At 42.1% G+C, this 6,936-nt stretch overlaps 1 long non-coding RNA gene across 1 annotated transcript in view; it reads right to left on the bottom strand.

The window, feature by feature from the left end:
- LOC116701080 (uncharacterized) overlaps positions 1-5,175 on the bottom strand; it is an 8,394-nt gene extending 3,219 nt beyond the window's left edge. The window contains exons 1-2 of the long non-coding RNA XR_004334805.1: positions 5,165-5,175; positions 3,110-3,120 (exon numbers count right to left, since the gene is read on the bottom strand). This is a non-coding gene — a long non-coding RNA (uncharacterized LOC116701080). The remainder of the gene's footprint in view (positions 1-3,109; positions 3,121-5,164) is intronic.
- Positions 5,176-6,936: the final 1,761 nt, after the last annotated feature.

The raw sequence follows: 6,936 nt of genomic DNA, 5'->3' as shown, positions 1-6,936 counted from the left end.
GAGCCCTGGGTATCCTGCTCTGCCTTTTGAGAAAAGCTCAGATGGGCCGATCTGGAATCTTGCCCCTTATGAGGTCATAAGGTTACCTCCCCTTTCTCTGCTTTGCAGAGAGAATTTGGCCCCCCCATGAGAGAGAGACATCATGGCTTTCAAACGAGCAAAGTTGCACTGGGTCAAGGCCACACCCCCAGCTTCCACCTTGTCCCCCCCCCTCCTCTCAAAAGCTACAGACTCAGAAATGGCCCATACTAAGGAAATCTCATTGTGGGACTGGCCTTGGTGGCTGGAATTCTGCACCAAGGCTGAACTCTGGGAAAGAGACTTCAGATACAGTATTAGGGACCACTAAGGTCTATATAAAAGAGACTTCAATACATATTAGGGGACCACTAAGGTCTATATAAAAGAGACTTCAGATACACATGGGACCACTAAGGTCTATATAAAAGTGACTTCAGATACAGTATTAGGGACCACTAAGGTCTATATAAAGAAACTTCAGATACAGTATTAGGGACCATAGGTCTATATAAAAGAGAAGTCAGATACAGTATTAGGGGACCACTAAGGTCTATATAAAAGAGACTTCAGATACAGTGATACAGTGATAAGAGAAAAGACAACGTTGGCAGTATTGACGACAAAATAGACTACAGAATATATCGCTCTGTATTGACAGGTGCAATAATTACAAATCGATAATTATTATTATTTTATTTAAATTACATTCTACTCCTCACGCATCTTGTGAAACTCCTTGACGTAGTATTCAACAATAAAACTTGTCGTTGGCATCAGAGAACTGTAGCTCAACGTGCGGATTCAGGGTCTGTTTCTTCTGTCTGTCGGCCAAGTCTGCAGTTATGTCAAAACCTTGAGACTTTCAAACATCAAAATGTCATTTATTAAATGTGTTTGTGCCAAAATGACATACAAACATCTTTTTGTACTTTACTGGAAACCCTTCCAACACACTTGCATGTCCTATTTCTAGCATGCACGCGTTTTCGGCGCGGCTCGAGCCGTGCGTGTCACACAGGAAGTGTGCAGGAGCCCTAATGATCTTTGGAGAACATTTTACAAATGCCTCATGACTCTGTTGGGGCAGAAGTTAACCAAACTGTCCTTAAAGTGCACATTAAGAATGGTTCAGTGTTGGACAGACATTTATTTCTATGCAAAGGCTGGAAAATGTCCTAATTTAAAATGAACACAATGACACAAATGTGTCACAGATGAGAAAAATAACAAATTTTCTGTTGGCAGTTGAGAAATAAATTAAAAAAGTTCTTTAATTTCTAGTGAAAAAAACATTTTCATACCACAACTTTGCAACTGACAAATGAACCAATTATTCAGATAACCCATGAATGCACACATCTTGGGACATTTCAATCAATCAAGACAAGTTCTCAACTTTCAGGGTCGGAGTATTTTGACTTTAAAAAAGCCCTGAAAAGGTAAAGAAAAGTATGCACTGGATGTGTAAATATGCAAAATTTGATATTTGAAAAAAAAAGCCAAACTCTGTCAGTGGTGAATAAGTACCTAATCAACATGCAACTCATATTTCCACTGCTTTCCTATTCAAAACATACCCTTTCCACCTCAGTGCATTTGGACTGAAACTTCACTTGTTGAGCTTGCAGCTTGGCATTAAAGATTATAGCAGAGGCGCTGCTAATTATTTTATTTTACACTCACTATTTTTGAAAAGACCCATTGTCTAAAGATGAACCCGAGCTTATTGACAGGCTGACCTTCGGTTGCAGTTAATGAGAGTGAAAAGAAAGTAAACAGCTTTCTGCTTTTTTCTTCTCTCAGAGGGGCTCTTTACCATTTGGTAAGAAGGAGGAGGAGGAGGAGGAGGAGGAGGAGGAGGAGGAAGGACAGCTAACATCTCTACACCGCTCTTATCGTTGCTGAGGATGCAGGGAAAGGAGAGATTTGGGAAAAGAAAGACAGAGAGTGAGGACTTTGAGGGAAAAAAGAGGCATAAGACTGGCATGTTTTTCCCCACCCACTGCTACATCGTCTTCCTGTCTTGCTTCCATTCCTCCTCCCACTTCACCGAGATTTAAAAAGATGAGATCTTTCAAAGTGCAGGAATTATATTATGCTTTCCTCTGGGGCTATGTTGAGCTGCTGCGGCTTTTCTCCGAGCCAATGCAGCGAGGTGAACCGGCAGGACAGCGTTCGCCTGGGGAGATTATAATCGGTGACTAAGGGCCCATACGGCTGGTAGCTGTCATATTTGTTTACCGGTTAGCACTGTGGCGAGTGGCCTTGGAAGCCAGTGAGGGTCATTTTCGCTTGTGTTTTCTTCCCAAAAATTCTAATCTACATGTCCGTCGGCTAGCCGAGGAGAGTTGAGTCAATGGGTCGAGGTGTTGCACTCAAACCGCAACTGTTGTCCCCCGTAAAAAAACAACAACAAACAGGTTCTCAAGCCACCTGGCTTGGATGAGGTTTCTCATTCTCGTATGCTATTATCTTTAAATAGAAATTACACTGTGGGTTGTGAGACATTAAGGACACACGCGGGACATGAAACCCATGAAAGTCCTTTGTTTGCCACTGTCCAAACGTCTGTATTTCACACGTTCTGAGTGAGAACGGGTTGATACAGCATACTATAGAAAACCAAAGACCTCCACCATCATATCCTTTTGGAGAATAGAGGTTGATTTGTTTGCGAAAAACTAAAACGAAGCAAGTGTTGAGCAGCTGATTTCAGTTTGCTGTTACTTCAGTGTGAGGTTAATTATTCTAACCTGTGTTCTTGTTGAAAGACAGTCCTCTGAGCCAAGTCAACTGTGTGTCTTCGGGAATCCAATTGTACTGTCGTTATGACAGTGTTTTATCATGCTATGATGTAAATCCATCACGTTTTTCTGCAATGCCATGTATCAAAAAGAGCCACTGTGACTTAGAAGAAGAAAAAAAACACCACTGTTTCTCATTGGGTGTTTTTGGGAAAAATGATAAATGCAAGTTAAATTTTGCCCAAACTGACAGCTTTTCCACAGACAAAAGCAAGGCTCTTCTTCTGTAACAGCAAGACATGCTTCATGTTCTGGATGAGTGACGTTTGCTTGATGAGAATGACCTTGTTTTTATCTACCGTCTAACGTTTTCCCCTCACATGCCTGAAAGCATTTGTCAAACAAAACTCTTTTCTCGTGCAAATCCCATGTGCTTCTGGTTGGCAGTTTCATCATTATTTAAAAAAAAACATTTGTCAATAAGCTTCATGGACCAATTTATGGGGGTGGCAGTAGCTCATTCTGTAGGCGGTTGGGTTCGGAGGGTTGCTGGTTCAAGTCCCAGTACGGACCAAAGTACATAGTGCCCCGAGTGGTTGGGGGGCACTGGTCCAGTACTGGCAGCCCACTCACTCCGACCTCTCTCCATTTGTGCATGAATAGGTCCTGAGCATGATCTCAGGCCTATGTGTACTGATTACTAAAAACACAGAGCGGAAATTATAAAACAGTATGAATTATTATTATTATTTATAGGCTTGCAGAATGTATTTTTAACAGCCAGATAGTCTAAACTCTGCTCGGTCGTCAGTCTATAACAAACTTTCCGCTTTCTTTCTTTGGCATTAAGATTTCCGGTCAATATATGATGACCATGGTTAATTCCTCCTCAGGGCGTTTGTCTCCCATCCCAGAATGCTGTGTAGACTAGCCAGACCCTCCTCCGAAGCGCTGTGGAGGAAGGTCTGGCAATGCGAGACTACAACAACAGTGACTCCTTGGGCCAATTTAGTGCAGCTGCTATGCGCTCAAAAGCACTGAAACAGGATTCTACTTCAGGCCAGTGACTGACTGGAATTTGGGCAGAGGCCAGAGGGGCCGCGGGTCCTCGTGGGCCGTTTGGGCCGGCCAATCCAAGAGCCGCATGATTGTCCCAGCCATGCGGCCCCTTAATTGTAAATGGCGGACCGTATCATTTCTATTGGCCCCCTTTCAAATGTCAGTAATAATTTTCTTTGACCTATTGACAGCCAAAATTCACCAAATCCTCCACACCTACATGCTCTGTAATCTGATCTGAGTATTTTTACTACATATGAGTTTCTTAATTTCACAGTCAACTGTAGAGGGTCAGTTGCGCACTTTCACATCAGTCTGCATTGTTTTGTAGCAAAATTACTCATTCAGATCAGAGGTTTGAAAACATGCATTGGTTTGAAATAAAACAAATCTACCTGCATTTCTTTTATTTGATTATTTGTTTGCAAAAATTGAAATAAAGCAATTCCTTCTGGGAATTTAAAGACAAAATCAAGTGGACTGCGTCAGCGTGGTTTTTGTGAGTTGGAGATCGGAAGTTGGAAGTTGTACTGTTGACAAAAAAACTGAATTTAGGCATCAACCGAGGGGGGAGAAAGAGAGAGAGAAATGTAAGAGAGGACTGTTGGCTGACGGTGGAAAATGCTGCAAACTGGCGGATGTTTTTAAAATCAAGTGCAGCTTCAGCTAGCACTAGCGCTAATACTGCTAGCACTAATGTTAGTGGCACATCTGAGCCAGCAGGGCGGAGAAAGACAGGGCAGAGAGGAATATGAGGAAGAGGAAGAACAAAACAAGCTAGAGGAGGATGAAGAAATAGACATGGAAAACGAATCTATGGAACTAACCAACAGAAGAACAGACCTGCTGTGGGTCTGGATGGGGATTAGCAGAAGCAACAGAGATGGAGAGCAATGCTGCAGGAGAGAGCGGAGCAACAGATACAGTTCATCAGATCAACCGTGTTTTTATTGTGGAGCCGCTGGCTCTGATGATTTATTCATGTCATTGGTCATTAGGGTTGTGCATTGATATGTCCATTTTTTGATGCAGTTGTTTATGGCATGGGAGTTTACATTCACCATCACAGGGGCTGTCAAAAGTGTGTGTTCTTTCTGTGCGTCAAAAGTTCTGTCTGCGAGTCGTGCAATTTATTATTTATATTTTTTATTATCATTCAGAATATGACACTATTTCAAATCTGATTCAGGGCATAAAAAATACCATACGACATACAATACAATACTAATACAATAATATACGATCCCATAAGATACTATACAACTTTATTGTCAGTCAGAGCTGAAATACTTTTTGCCTCCCCGGGTCGCTTATGTAACAAAATGGACATACATACAAACATACATAAGATGAATGTAAACAGCATATTCCAATTAAGCATTTTTCCTAATAAGAAGAAGAAGTGACCAAGATGGCGGTGCGAGTACATCGCGAGGCTTGCGGTCTCTCCAGATTCTGCAATTTTGCGGTATTTTTCTTCCTGATTTCGGGTCTGTTCGTACAGAACAGTTGTGCCTTTACATCGTACAACCGACGTGAGCTTTTGGACATTGGTTCGCAAATTCTTGCACTTATAGGACCATTGTATATATCCTGCACTTACTGCTATTGCACTTCTGGTTAGACCGAAACTGCATTTCGTTGCCTTGTACCTGTACATGTGTAATGACAATAAAGTTGAATCTAATCTAATCTAATCTAATCTAATATGCCGGTATTATTCGGCTTTTACAGGCATTCTTTGCACATGTATAGCCTACAGTGCATCCATGTGTTTCTATGGTTTTTGTACACATCTGTTCGGTTGTGATAGAATTGCTCCAAAGAAAAGAGACAAAGCTCCTTTTACACATTATGAAAAACCGGCATATCAACAGGTTTTTGGATATGCGCAAACAATGCAATGCCGACCTTTTCATGAAGCTGGTTGAAGGAATGAAAGAGAGACGCCTTGTTCGCAAGGTCGAACAAGATCACCGCTGGAAACCTGGTTTGCACGGCTGCATGTGAATGGGAATATTAGTTGAATATTCACTTCATCAGCCATGTAAACAGCTTAGTCGGAACATTGTCTTTTCTGGAATAAGGGCAAAAAACAGAATATTGTGTGCATGTAAATATCATTCTTGCGTATAAATCAAATCAGATTCTAGGTTCATGCGCTTGCCCAATGACAGAGCCTTTCTCTGCCTTTTGCCCAGTGGATGCTGGGATATGCTCCAGCACCCTGAGCAGCAATGTGTGCACTGAGAAAGTAACAGATACTTGGATGTGGTTGATTCTGAATGTTAATACTGCCGTTCCCCCCCCCCACACCCCTTCAACCAGCTTAGAGGTGATTGACAGCAGCAATCACACTGACACAGCCTAAATGTTGTTTGCTGAAATTAAACCTTGATGGTGTGTATTACTGCATGTCCCGTTTCACTGCCAGTGCCTCTGGGGAAAAAAAAAAAAACTGGTGCTACTTAGATGATAAAGTGTGCAATCTATGCAGGAAGTAGTGATGTTCTCACCTCACATTAGATTAAATTGTCCATCTAATTGGGGCAACATGGCTCATCTTTAGAGGATGATGAATCAGCACTTCAGGATACAAGCATATGATGACAGTCTGAGGGAGGCAGACCAGGAAAGAGACGCGTCGAGGGAAAATGGGAAAATGGAGATGCAAAGACGCAGGAGGAAGAGGGAGAGAGCGGCATGCTGCTGAAACAAATGGGAAAGCATGCTGACCGTAAAATCACTTTCTTCTTGGGGGATAATCAACTGCTACACGTCTACACAGTCAGCCTTTCCTGCATCATTACATATTGGCAGTCATATTCATTAGCCTCTTTAATTCAGCTCCAGTTGTTACTGTAAGCCTGTCAATGTCGCTAATCAATGCACGCATAATTACATCAACATAGATACAGCAGTGAAATGGGAGAGTAAACGCTGCCTCCAGCTCTACTCATGCTCAGGATTTATATTCAGTCGCAGTGTTTTTACCCAAAGGATTGGGTTTTCTTAGAGGGGTCGAAATACGCATTGAACGAGAGGTGATGGGGTTAATTGCTCAAAGAGAAGGCCAAATCAGTTATGGCACAACATCGTCTTGGAAGGGGGG

Source organism: Etheostoma spectabile, chromosome 13 (assembly GCF_008692095.1).
Source record: "Etheostoma spectabile isolate EspeVRDwgs_2016 chromosome 13, UIUC_Espe_1.0, whole genome shotgun sequence".
NCBI lineage: Eukaryota > Metazoa > Chordata > Actinopteri > Perciformes > Percidae > Etheostoma > Etheostoma spectabile.
This window is presented reverse-complemented; position numbering and strand designations above follow the sequence as displayed.